We start from the raw sequence: 14883 nt of genomic DNA, 5'->3' as shown, positions 1-14883 counted from the left end.
TGTAAAATGTTTTTAATATAAGTTTATACAAAGTGATTTCTGAAAACCGAAGATTGTTTGCAAGATTCTTCTTTACTAGTTTTGCTCTGGTGTGTTTAGTGTTTAACAGTACAATAAAGTACAATATTGATAATGTAACTGATAGATTGGTCTAAAGAGCAATGACAGGCAAGCAGTATGTTTGAAGTATCTGGTAAATGTGTTCAGCACCTAAATGTGCGGTGCTGCATGTGTTGTGGTGAATTTAAATAAAGACACCGTCTCTATTACAAAATAACCACAAACAGCTTCACAGGTCTCTGCGCTCACTTGAGTACACACCTTTGATTCAGATATAAAATAAGATTACTCTTGTTTTTTGTTTCCTAATGATAACTTGTAAAAATAGAAATAAATTGCACGTGCAGAAACATAGTTAAGTTGATTTAATGGACATCAGATGGCTCCACTACACTGACTCATCGTGAGAGGTCTTCATGTCTGCAGATTTCTCTTCACTGACGTTTTTTCTGAACGGAAAAATAACCACAGACAGCTTCTCACTCTGCTAACTCTGACATCTTTTACTGAAAACATAATTAAATTTACTCATGTTGCATGTTCATGAGGCTGAATATATTAAAGCTAAAGTTAATAAACAACTCTAAAAGGAAAACAAATGAGGATAAATTCAATATGTTTTTAATTCTTTCTTAAAAACAAGGAGGAACTGCCTTTTTACACTGGTCACTTGTCAATATTTTTTTCAGCCTTTTCTGTCAGAAGGCTGTTAACTTTGAACAATAATTCATGTTTTTATTGCTTATAGGCTTTGATAAAAACAAGAGTTGTAATAAGGAAATTACAGAATCATATAATCGAGTTTCTGACTGGAAGCTAAAGACACAGCTAAAATCTATAACATGTTCTTTGTAGAAGCTGGAAGCTGTTTCTGGGGTTTCATTCTGTATCTGCCAGGTAAGTATAATTTCTTTTCCTTCATATGAGCTGAATGACTTTTCAGTGTAACAGTTAGTCAGCTAAGGAAAAGAACAAGGAAAGTATAGTTTCTTGCAATATCTGGACTATGACGATGCATACAGCCTGTGCAGCCCCAAGGGGGACACAGCTCCGGAGTTTTTACTGCCATCCCCTCTTAATTTAACTGTAATTAATATTTGCAATGGACATGACAGATGACATTAAAAAATTTTTACACATGATGTAGTAGATTTATTTAAGAAAAAAAAGAATTTTAAGAAGTATCTTAAGCACTTTTGCAAAATTTTCTTTTACGTATCATCTGTTTCATAATGTCTAAAAAGCTTCATACGGTTAAGCACAATCACTTCCACATGATTATTAACAGACAAAAAAACAACAACATATTACTGATACAGAAATAGTTTTCTGTACGAGATCGCTGCAATAAGTGCAGCCTTACCTACTGTCCACCCTACTGTTACTCATGTTATATTAAGATTTAAAAATCTAGTTGGTATTGATATGGTGAGTACCCTTCAGTAATAGTAATAAATCACACAGCAATAGTACATCCATGTAGTTGTAAAAAAACATGTCAATATATTAAGTAATTCAAGTATTCAAAATACGTTACTCTCATTGACTAACGTAACGGAATATGTTACAAAATACATTTTGAGACATGTATTCTGTAATCTGTAGTGGAATACATTTTAAAAGTAACCTTCCCAACACTGCTTGTATGTGAGGAGCAGGATTTTGAATTCAATTCTGGATTTTTACAGGAAGCCAATGAAGGGAAGCCAAAACAGGAGAAATATGCTCTCTCTTTCTAGTCCCTGTCGGTACTCTTGCTGCAGCATTTTGGATTAGCTGAAGGCTTTTCAGGGAGTTTTTAGGACATCCTGATAGTAATGAATTACAGTAGTCCAGCCTAAAAATAATAAATGCATGAACTAGTTTTTCAGCATCACTTTGAAACAGGATATTTCTAATTTTAGAGATACTGCACACATGGAAGAAAGTAGTCCTAGATATTTGTTTAAAATGTGCATTGAAGGACATATCCTGGTTAAAAATGACTCCAAGTTTTCTCACAGTGTTTCTGGAAGCCAAGGTAATGCCATCCAGAGTAAGTATCTGGTTAGATACCTATTTTCTAAGATTTTCAAGTCCGAGTACAATAACCACAGTTTTATCTGAATTTAGAAGTACGAAATTAGAGAGATAAGAGATAACTCTTTATTTTCTTTGCACAGTCATACCTAGTACAATAGTAGAATGAAATTGGGAATTGTCCCACATCAGCACTAGCACAGCACAGCACAGCACAACACAACACAGTAACTTAACTTAAAGTGGATTTTTTTAATGTGCAAGAAAGGTATGAGCAAAGGAATGACCTAGTACATAAATAAAAGAATGAGTGTATCCAGTGTGTCCAGGTCTTTATGTCTTTAAGACATTCCTGCAGTTTAACTAATTGGTGTATGTTATCTGGCTTCATGGATAGAGTTGGATGTCATGTGCATACCAGTGAAAATGTATACTATGTCTTGGTCCTAGAATTGGTCCTAGCACTGAACCCTGTGGAACTCCATAATTAACCTTAGTGTGTAAAGAGGACTCTCCATTTACATGAACAAATTGGAGTCTATTAGATAGATATGATACAAACCACCACAGCACAGTACCTGTAATACCCACAGTGTGCTTGAATTGCTGTATCAAACGCTGCATTGAGGTCTAGCAGGACAAGCACAGAGATGAGTCCACTGTCAGAGGCCATAAGAAGATCATTTGTAACCTTCACTAAAGCTGTTTCTGTTCTGTGATGAGCTCTGAAACCTGACTGAAACGCTTCAAATCAGCCATTCCTCTGCAGATGGTCTGTTAGCTGTTTGACAACTACTCTTTCAAGGATTTTTTACATGAAAGTGTGTCAACCCGGGGAGGGAATGGCTACATTAATATTAGTTTGTGTAAAACAGATGAGTTATGGGAAACCTTTCACTAATATATGTATTTATTTTCAGTTTATTTAAAAGAATAGAAAACCATATGAAAGGGGGTCATTCTATTTTGAAAAGCAGTGGGGCAGAACGTTGGTGGTTGCTCCAGGGGTCGGGGTGCAGTAAAGGAGCTCACCTTCCGCTGCTTCCTTAGTCAGATTCTGGAGGAAAACAGAGAAGCATCATGTCTTCGTTAATCCACTCTTCATCTGTTTTACAGGCTGGTAAAAGGTGTTTGGACCGAAAATGTTGTTTTATGTTATCACTGTCACCCATATTAATGTTAATGAGAGGGGTTAAGGCAGTTCGCCTGAGTTATATATGCATAAACGTGTTAAAAATGGGAGGAATGTCCCCCGCGGTGCATTACAGGCCAAGCTTTTTAGGTTAAGCACTTGTGAAGGAGCATCGGTGCTCCAGGTTATGTTTGTATCACTTCAATTAAAATGTATTTCTGTTGAGATGTGAATATTTACAGTTATGTAAAAACAACTGAGTTGATTAGCTGGTGTAGCCCAAGCACTCTGAGCAATTCTGTGTAATGAACAGATGCACTTAAAGGGTTGATTCAACATGCTGGATTTCTATGATACATATTAATAGTGATTTTGGCCAGTAAAGTACTGAATGAGACAAATGTGATGCATTTACTGATACTGGTTAGTGAATATGATGAATATGACTGTTTATGAAAAAGAAGGTGATAATTAGAGAAACTGAAGCAGTTTAGAGAGAACATGTTTCACTGAGATTGTGAGATCGTTGAATGTAAGTGATGTAAACAAACACTGTAAAAAAAGATTCCGTAGAAAAACGGAAAATGTCCTGGTAATTTTCTGCCAGTACATTTTCTGTTTTTTTACAGAAGTTTGACGGACTTTTCTGTAAATGATAAAACGGAAAATTCTGTAGATTTACAGTATACTCTCTGTACTATTTACGGACATTTCCTTCAGCTATAAAACGGAAAATTCCGTTTATTCACAGTATATTTTCTGTATCATTAACTGATATTTTCCGTTAATAGAAAAATTGAAATTTCTGTTTATATTACTATTTCCAAACACTTCTTTTCACTGTAACTCATTAAATATAGTTCTTTATATCCTTAAACGTACATTTCTATGCAATTACAACCTAGTACACCATATGCTCAAAAATTCATAAATTAAAACTTTTTAAATTAATTTGTACTTCATACACAACAACATTGGTACAATTAATGTTAAATATTCTTTTATTCTCCTTAACTCAAACACTATACTAAAATATAACGACAGCATCCATCTTGTCATAAAACGACTAAACAGCTGATACATGAACAAAATAACTCACAAGCTTTCAAATTTAAGCATTTTTATTTCCTTGAAATCAGGTTGCCCTCATGTAAATGTGTTTATTTACATTCATTCAAGTGGCTACCAAGTGTTTTCTTCAAACAGGACACCTGACAAACAAAAAATATAGTTAAGTCATATTTAACGATATGTTCACATTTAATAATATCCAGAGTACCTTTTAGTTAGAGTCACTGCCTTGTGGTAGTTTTGCCTCAGCCAAATGGTTAAGGTGTGGTTTACATCTATGTCTGTCCACTTATGGTACAGTATACACATGTAGTCAGTTATAGCCAAACACATTTGATTACTGAATTGCATTTACTTCATTAATGAAGTGAATGTAATTCACATTTGTGTGAACATTTGTCCGAGATTAACTCTTTGGGGTCTTTACCTTACAATATAACATACTTGACTGTTTAAGTCGTGCCACATGAATAAAACTGAACAGATCTAAAGAAGATGTTCCTGAACTTCGGGTTTATGCGAACAGGATGGATAGATAACCACAGAACCTTTCCCCATATGATAACTAAAGCACAAAATAAATTAAGACAGATTACTGTCCCAAACTTGAAGATAAAAGTGCATTTACTGGACTTGTTTTGTCAGTGAGGAGCAAAGTACAATTAGAAGTGCTTGTTCTGATGAAAAGTTAAACTGTAAACAGCAGCGTAGTGAATAAGGATCCTCAGCAGTGACAACACTTAAACATCATAGTTCAAAATCCTTAATGCACACCTTTTTCTCCACTGTGTTCAAATGCTCTTAGCTGTTTAAGTAGAGGAAAAAGTCTGGCATATTTCACGACCATTAAATGTTAGACAAGGCTCTGAAAACGAGGTTACGGTTACAAACAAAAACCTCTGCTTGTGCACACACACACCCTAAATCACAACAAATAAGACAATAGTAAGACTAATTACTACAAAGTGACACCAGAGGCTAGAGAAGAGCAAGCATAAAGTGACACATTGTGTGTGCACAATTTCTCTTGTTACCACTCTTCATATACCAGTGTGACAAAGTCCTGAATGCAGCCTGCATGTTAGTCCATCAAGGTCCATATGAGCTTTAAATAAAATACACTCAGCTTTTCCTTGGATTTTTAGAGTTGCTCAGTTCATACAGGAACTGCAGCAGTCGGGTTAACGTGTCGCTGTGTTCCTCCTCCATCTCAGCCATTGAGACTAGTCGCAATTTATTCTGAGGAAAAAAAGAGAAACAACAAGACATTTTTAAAAAGTTTGTATTTTTATAATTTTTTTACCTTGAACATAAACAGCATAAACAAAAAAAGGATTAGGATGGTGCGATATGACGATATATATCAGATGACGATATAAAAATGTCTATCGTTTCATATTATACGCTATCATTTGTTTTGTGGTGTTGCAAAATAAACTGTTTACGGCAATATTTTTTTCATGGTTTTGATGGTCACTGTAGTGGCTATATTATTTCTTAAAGTTCTCTCCTTCTCTTATACTTACAATAACCACACTATGGACAGACTTCCACATAAACCTTTCACAATAAAGCTCAAGTTTCTGTTGAGACTTTTCAAAATGAACTGAAATGATATACATTATTCTCAAACATAAAATTTCAGAATATGCATCAAACAAATGACCTCAAATAAAAACATCAAGTAACTATAAATGGCGCTTACAGTCACCACGCAGATGAAGGCACAGAGAATACCAGCATGGCCAGCAAGGATGAGGCAGAACCAGCTAGCTCCAAGCAGATGGACCAGTCAAAACAAATCAAGGACCTTATTGTTAAACGAGGGCTACCTCTGTAGCATGGACATGGTTTGGTTATGAAAAGTCTGACACAAACTGGTCCCCACCACCACTCAAACACGACAAACCTCTTTAACCACCTACACAAGAATCACATGAAAGAGTTTCGAGAGAGTTTACGAATGAAAAGCAAAAAAGAGCCGTCAAGTGCTCAAAATAATCCTTAGACTCAAACGTTAGAACAGGCTTTTCCTCGCAGCACGCCGTGTAACAAATACTCAGAAAGAAAATGGCGGCCGTTTAAACTCATGTCTAAAATGTATAGTTTCATGCATCAGTCAAAACACTCGACTCCAGGTACACGACGCCCAACTGAAAACACTTCACGAAGTCGAGTTGCCCGAGAATCACAGAATTTACAGAAAATGCACTATTTTGTGATATATATCGTTATCAGGAGAGATATGTCTTATATTGGGATGCGAGATTTTGGTCATATCACACAGCCCTACAAAGGATTATAATTCACGAGAGTTGCATACACATAACGACATTCTGTTGCAACAAAAGCAGTTTATAATTTAAGTAACATACATACCTTGAAAACTAAATCAACCACAACATTAAACTCACCTTGTTTCTGTGGAAAAGGTGATCAGGGTTTTTCTTCATTTCCTGAGACCAGCTGCTCTGGATCATCACCAGCTTGTATCTTCATCTTCTTTTTCACTCGGGGAAGTCTTTCCTTTGCTTGGCCATTGCTCTGCACTGGAAAACCAAAGTGTGTGATCAAAGGTAAAATAAGGGATATTTTTCCACTGCAGGATTTAGAGTACTTCAAGTAGTAATATCTGTTGATCCATTTCTCAAATAATCTCTAAGGATCTGAATTTTTAAGAAAGATACAAATATCTCTGCTTATATTTGGCTAAAAGCTTGATATAGACATAACAGTTTATAATATGTCAGCATCCCCCACAAGGCATATAAAGCTCCTGCACACCAGCACTGCGCTTACAATATAATTCAATCAAGATATAGTTATTATTGATTAATTATTGAATTTTAGTAATAATTATTAGTATTTAATCACATTAGCACAGTGGGGTGACAAAAATATTCCACATACTAGAAATGCTGCTCAGCATTTCATAAATTACATTTTCAACAAATGTTGGAGTAAAAACACAGTTACAGGGAAAATGTGTCTGTCTGCAAATATTAACTAAACATTTCTATGTGCTACAAAATAGACATAATTGTAAATGTAATGAGGTGAAACTATACTTTCAATAATATTACCACTACAGTCTGTTAACCACCAAAATAATCTATGCTGGTCAGCTAGCTAAAAGTCTTTACTTTAGCAGCCCAAATCAGAGGCTAACATTAGCATTTGCTAGCGTCAGCCAGGAAGGTCTGAGGCTTAAACTAGGGTTAGTGTAACTTTGCCTGAAACCCTTTAAAAGTGTACAGTAGAGCCAACTGTAAAACACAGGTATTGATATAGCACTTATTAGAGTCCTAAAATAATTTCTTCCTCTCTATACATACCATGAAGTTCCCACTTTTCCCAGTTAGCTACATCGCTGACTTTCGCTAATTAGCTAGTTAGTAGTCACAGCTGTGTAATACCCAGAGAGACACAGACAGCTAACTATAATATTTGTGAAAACTGGTTCAGCCACTGAAGGGCAAAACTAGTGGTATCACAGTAAAAATTATTTTTAACATTAACTAAAATGAAAAGCTTAAGTCATGTTAAACCTAAATAACGATTATTTAAAAATGAGTCAGCAAAATATTCCTGAGTTGTCTGGAGACAGCGAAACCAGTTAACAAATAAATTAACAATTCTTTCTAAATAAAAATGCGGAGTCTTTTGAAAAAAATTATTTTAATAAAAGAAAACATGAGTTTTAATACTTACCACGGAAATTTGAAGGCAGTTTCTCCAACTCCACAGTCCAAAATCCAGATGAAGCCTGAAAGAAGTCTAATGGCTGCTCTTGCTCTGACTTTTCCCTCCTTTTTTGGGTCCTTTTTCCCACAATGCATTGCAGTAGTTGAGAAATACAGAAAAATACCTGTAAATGACTAATACGGAAAATTCCTTCACCTTTATACAGTAGATTGTACTGTATTTTTACGGATTTTTTTTTACAGTGAAGGAAAAAGTGAATGGTATAGTGAAATCTCATGTTTAGTGGTTGCATAGTGTTTATTTTGTGAAAATAAATCAGACTCAGACACATTCTGGGGGAAAAACAGAGACACATTGTGTCTTTGTTACTCCACTCTTCGCCTGCTTTTACGGGTAACATATTTGTCACCACGGTCTTCATCCTTGGGACCCATAACAAAAGGAAGGTTGGAGATTGGCCTATAATTAGCTAAGACAACTGGGTCTAGAGATGGCTTTTTGCATAATGGTTTAACTACCGCCAATTTGAAGGCCTGTGGTACATAGCCGATTATTAGAGATAGGTTGATCATATTTAAGAATGAAGCATTAATTTATGTCAGGACTTCTTTGAGCAGTTTAGTAGGAATGGGGTCTAAAAGACACGTTGATGGTTTGGAGGAATTAATTATTGAAGTTAACTCAGAAAGATCAGTTGGGGAAAAAGAGTCTAAATGAATGTCAATGGTACTAAAAGTAGCTGCAGATAATATTACATCTGTGAGATGATTATGGATATTTTTTTCTATAATGGTTAAAAAAAAATTTGTGAAGAAGTTCATGAAGCCATTACTAGTTAACATTAAAAGGGATGGTTGGCTCAACAGAGCTCTGACTTTTTGTCAGCCTGGCCACAGTGCTGAAGAGAAACCTAGTGTTGTTCTTATTTTCTTCAATCAGTGATGAGTAGTAAGATGTTCTAGCTTTACTAAGGGCTTTCTTATAAAGCAATAAACTATTTCTCCAGGCTGATCTTCTAAATTTGTGACACGCCATTTCCTCTCCAGCTTAGAAGTTATCTGCTTTAAGTTATCTGTTTGAGAATTATACCAGCACTTCTGATTTGAGGCTCTATTTTTCACAGGAGCTACAGTATCCAGTGTCATGTGTAGTGAGGAGGCAAAATTATAGATAATTGATGTCTGTTGGAGTTGTGTTCAGGTAGCTGCTCTGCTCTGTGTTGGTACTGTCAAAAAGGGCCGAAGGCCGATACCAGAACCAAGCGCGGTATCCCAGAGCAGAGACAGCAGGAACATTTTAACAATGTTTATTAAACTATCACAAGGTGACATTTTGACACTTTGGCAGTGACTAAAACTACTGCACACAAAAATGCACAGTGGCTTGGCAAGCGTTGCACTGTACCATGGTCGTGGGCAAAAACAGAGAAACAGGACCGGGAAGCCAACTGGAGCCTGACTGGTACATATTGGTCAGGCAAGACAGGAGAACAGGATTAGAATGGAAGTCAGTGGTGAGGTTCAGAGAACAGCTTTGGACTGCTTTTCCAAGAGGAATGAGAAAAGCATTGAGGGAGATGTGACGTGAGTCCGGGTGAGTTAGATGGTGTGACATGGCTGACCTGAGTTCTGTTGGTTCTAAGGGAGTGAAATGGCAGGAGGGCAGTCAAGGGAGGCACGGAGAAAGAGGGTATTTAATCCAGGATCCAAGAGATGAGTTTAACTCTGAGTTGTGGAGTGTCTGGAAGCAACTAAGGCACAAGATAACAAGGTAAGCAAAGCACTTGATAGAAAGAACATGAGACATGAGGACCTGTTACCAACATAAAGTAGTTGACAAACTGTCTGAGAAGAGACTTGAGCGTAGAGCTTAAATCTCCCCAGCCTGATTGCCTCAATCAGCTCCAGGTGAGTGAGGCTGTGGCGGCCCTGCCAATGGGCAGATACCAAGGAAACTCAGGAACCTGGTGGAAATTTCCAGCCACTCACTCAGATCATGACAGGTACAGGGGATTGAAGATAATAACAGTGGGTGGATTATATTCTTAAACATAGTTACAACACTTTCAGAAAGACATATACTGTGATGAAGTCTGCTCCCCACTGCTGTGTAATCAATTACTGTAAATTCAAACGTTATCAGGAAATGATCAGACAGGAGGGGGTTTTCAGGAAACACTGTTAAATGTTCAGTTTCTATGCCATATGTTAAAACAAGATCTAGAGTGTGATTAAAGTGGTGGGTGGGTTCTTTTACATTTTCAGAGAAGCCAATTGAGTCAAATAACAGATTAAAGATAATCTGCGTTTGTGTCACACTTTTGAATGTGTTTTGTTCATTTCTGTCTAACATGTCAACACATTGTTTAATTTGTAGTTGTAAATTATTTTTTGTGTATGTGTCGTCTGTGATCTGTGATCACCATTGAGTTACTGGCTGCTAAAGTCTGTTACCTTAGTGATTTAAAGAACCCTGATAGGTTGAGTGAATGGAGAAACTTCAGTATCATATCAGTATTTTCAAAACTGGTGTATTTATCAGTGATTTTTTTACAATCTGGAACATACAATAGAAAAAAATATTTGGAATTATTTGATTTAGAAATCATCTGGAAAGAAATGCAACAGTTCACCATCAGACCCTTTTTGTGTGTGTGCACCACAAACTAACCACAAACCACTGTGTGTGTTTGCTCTCATGCTTGCAACTCTGATAACTTGTTGGTCAAAGTGTAATGACACTGACTCCAACGAATGTGGTTACTGATCAAATTCAGTCTTGTGGTTTTATATGTATTCTTGCGGTGATCACAAACCTTTGTCATAGTGCTGTTTAATGACCTTAAACAACAGCTGTAATAAGGAAATAAAAACTCAGACTCTGAGCAGTATTTACTTTTAAGGGACTAGTATTTTATTTTGTGTATATTAATTTTGATTTCTTTGTTCCTTTTAAATATACTGTAAAAAAAAAATGTTTGTAGTGCAGTAAAAACAGATAAAGGTAGCATGAGAGATGTTTAGCTTGCAAACATTATGAAAGAGTAGATAATGGATAAGAGGTAGTGAATTGTAATTCACTGGACATGAATAACTCAAGCTTATTATATAGTACTATACTACAGTCTATTGGTAACTAACTATGCAGCTCATTCTCTTTCACCTGACAATACTTACTTTAAAGATATAAAGCATTTGGGGTCATCTTGAAAGAAAGGCAGATGTGAAATGCACTGTGTGTAAAAGTGAGGTCAAAGATCAAATGTGAAATGATGTTTAGATGCAAACAAAGTGATATTTAGAATCCCCATATATCAGTATCATTTTGTAAATGATGCCAGTACAAACAAAGGCAGTAAGAAACCATTTTAAATAGCTCTGTATAGCATAATTATCACTTTGGCCTTCGGATTATCTATTGACATTAAAGCAGAGATCACAGGTCTAAATAGACATGAAATTTAAAATGTTTATGTGGTAATTTTTATATGTGAACAATACACACCACACTTCATATGAACTACTTAAGAATCATAGTTTCTAAGTCATCAGGCTTTTGTTTCTCATAAATCAATAAGTTGACCCTGAAGACCAGAAACAGCAGAGCAGGATGATGATCACTACAGCAGAGTGATCTTCAATAAGAACAACACAGCCTCCACCATCAGCCACTGCCTGACTACAAAAGAAATGTTTGTTACCATAGTGATTAAAAGGTCAGTTTTCGTCACTGGTTTATTGACAGGAAAAACATCAGTATGGTAGCAGAGACACCTCAGCTAATGTGTCCGGTGTGCTCTGGTGTAACTGCCTGTGGTTTTCACACCCTTTACTGGAACAGCAAACAGAAAACAAATGAGCAGAAAAGTAGACATGCTTGAGCTTTTGAGTTTGTATGCATGTGTAGCTCTTCGGAAATCACGCATATCTAAAACAGTTTGTCCTGCTCCCTGCAGTTTGAGATTAAGCTTGTTGAGGTGTCCCGTTATATCAGCGAGAAAGAAAAGTTTTTCAACCCACTTCTCGTCTTCGAGTTTGGGATGGCTTTGCCCCTTTTCTGCCCGAATTTCTTTTAACCAAAACAATTCACAAGTTGTTCCAGAACCTTTCCACAGCGAAGCCATCTGACAGCACAGTGGAACGGGATGTCTTTGCATACATAACGTGAGCTATCCATCTCCTCAAGCAGAGACTGGAATTGGTGGTGAGTCAAAGGAGATCGCTTCACTATAAAGTTCACGATTTTTGCCACTGTGGCCATGACGTCATGAAGATCTGAATTTGACATCTTGGCACACAGGTTTTCTTGGCGTATTATACAGTGTAGTTTCATGATGGGATGGCCAACTTGTTCCTCAATTAAGGTAACAGTACCCCTGTGTTTCCCAACCATAGCTGGCGCACCATCAGTTGTCACAACAAAAATCTTTGTAATGTCAATGCATCGCTCATCAAAACACTCCTTAAAAATTTTGGCAATATCCTCACCTTGCATTGTTTCATGCATCGGGGTTAAGCAGAAGAGTTTCTCTTGTACTGCCACATCACGGTATCTTACTATAACAGCCAAACATGGAACATCATTGATATCAACGCTTTCGTCCAAAGCTACACTAAACACCTGGGCTTCTTTCAAACCAGCTGTTTGTTGGGCTCTGACATTGTCGCCCATTTCCTGGATGCATCGTTTCACAGTTGTGGCTGATGCAGGTATGTCTTGTATCCTTGCTTTAATTGCATCTTTGTTTGGAAGCCCATTAAATAACACCTCTGAGCTCGAGAGAAAAGCCCCCTAAACAAATTCTCCGTCTGTAAACAGCTTTCCAATACGAAAACTTGCTTCAGTTCCATGATGTTTAGCAGCTGTAAAAACAAACTTTTATCAGCTCAGACCTACAAACAGATATTTTATAATGTTCTGATAGAACAATGAAATGTTTAATGCAGTTTAATATGAATTTATAATAGCTGTCTCGTCTCCTCAGATGAACCCTGACCTCACGTATGAAAACAGCTCAGTCAGCAGAGCAGGATGATCATCACTACAGCAGACTGCACTTCAGTGACAACCACACAGCTGACCTCTACTCCACCATTGAGCCACTGCCTGCTCACTAAAAAAAGCTTGTTACCATGGTGACTTTTCCTGATAGACTCAAACTAATATAACTTCAGTATCATAGCAGAGACCACACAGCTGGTGTATCTGTCAGTGGTTTAGACACTTGTGCTAGAACATAAATAACAGAAGAAGTGAGCATAAATATATAAATGCCTGAGCTTTTCAATTTAAAGATGGCTGGTGATGAAATGCATGTGATGTAAATGTTGCTCATGCTTTGCCTTGTGTTACTTTGGTGATTTGCAGCTTTGACTGTAAAAACATTAAGCCTGCTCCTGTCAGCAATTTAAGCATCAAAGTCATCATGTCTGCAGATTTAACATCTAGTTGTTTTTTATGTGTCCCTGCTCTCAGAGTCAACACTGACAGGTTTTGATGAAAATATAATGAAACGTGGTCATATCGTATGTTTAGTTGGGGTATTTTGTAAAACTGGAAAATATAACAATTAAATCAATGGTGGTAAGAAATAGAAAATAGTCTCTCTCCTGCAATACATTGATTCTTCACTAGAGGCCCCTTTTTGACAAAAGAGGAAGTGATGGTGTTAAAGCTGAATACAATTCAGTTTGTCCTCAGACACTGTCACTAGTCAGGTCTCTTTTCAATAAGGTGTTTATTTTTGACTTTCCTTCATGTTTTTGATATTTTTCTAAACTGATGAGAGCAGCAGCAGTAATCAGGTCTTTCAAATACCATGTAATAGCAACATCCGGAACAAAAGAAGTTGGAGAAATACCAAAGACTGAGAGAGGAGCTAGAGAAGATGGCGGCAGTGATCGTTGATCCTCCAGGTCCAGCTCACCTGTCTCTCTCTGTCTCCTTCCATTCTCGTCTCTGTCCGTGCGTCTGTTTGTGTGCTTTGTTGCAGAGGTGGAACATTGCATGTATCTCTGCCCTGATAATAAGGAATTTCTTCAAGGACTATGTCCTCTAAACTTTTGTGTGTTGTGTTTGTTTCCAGGTGTCCACATCGAGCTTAATTTGATGTGAAGCACCTTGCAATTTTATCTTTAATAATTTAATCTTTATTTTGTCTTTAGGGTGCTATATAAATAAACATATTGACTACTTGGCTGTGCCTCCTGTCACGGTACTATGTCTGGTGACCCAGTGTTTATGTTTCTGGTTTAATATACTTCCACCATCAGGCCAGGGTCTTTCTGTGTGGAGTTTGCATGTTCTCCCCGTGTTTGCGTGGATTCCTTCCGGGTACTCTGGCTTCCTCCCACCGTCCAAAGACATGCAGTTTGTGGGGATAGGTTAACTGAGTAATCCAAGTTGCCCATAGGCGTGAGCGCGAATGGTTGTCTGTCTCTCTGTGTTAGTCCTGCGACTGACTGGCGACCTGTCCAGGGTGTACCCCGCCTCTTGCCCTATGACAGCTGGGATAGGCTCCAGCGCCCCCTGCAACCCTGAAAAGGAGAAGCGGATGGATGGATAAATATTAAAGCAAATATGCTTTTAAATGGATGTTTAGGCACTGGAAGTGACTGTTAATATTTAGTTGTAAATTACTGTAATTTTATAGGAGACGGAGTGGAAGTCACTTAAGTGAATAGTCTCAATAACCAGTTGCGCTTCTTTTTCTTTTTTGGTTTTTCTTTTGGCACTTTGTCTTCTTGGGCCTCTGGACTTTCTGGTTTGGTAGCGCTGGCCTCCTCTTTTTCTGGCTGATTCTCCTGGAGTGTCTCGTTTTGGGCTGGAGAATTTTCAGGACTGACAACATTGGACTGGTCTTCTTGCTTTTCTATTGTCTCTTGCAGACAGTAGCG

At 37.2% G+C, this 14883-nt stretch overlaps 1 long non-coding RNA gene across 1 annotated transcript; it reads right to left on the bottom strand.

Annotated features, from left to right (window-relative positions):
- Nucleotides 1-3828: 3828 nt before the first annotated feature.
- Nucleotides 3829-8117, bottom strand: LOC120440515. The gene is made up of 3 exons (XR_005613312.1): nt 7994-8117; nt 6697-6831; nt 3829-5521 (listed from the first exon to the last, which is right to left on the bottom strand). It is a non-coding gene; the product is annotated as an uncharacterized LOC120440515 (long non-coding RNA).
- Between the last annotated feature and the right edge of the window lie 6766 nt (nt 8118-14883).

The sequence above is a fragment of the Oreochromis aureus genome, linkage group 6 (genome assembly GCF_013358895.1).
Source record: "Oreochromis aureus strain Israel breed Guangdong linkage group 6, ZZ_aureus, whole genome shotgun sequence".
Taxonomy (NCBI): domain Eukaryota; kingdom Metazoa; phylum Chordata; class Actinopteri; order Cichliformes; family Cichlidae; genus Oreochromis; species Oreochromis aureus.
Note: the sequence above shows the minus strand (reverse complement) of the source record. Positions and strands in the feature narration are given on the sequence as shown.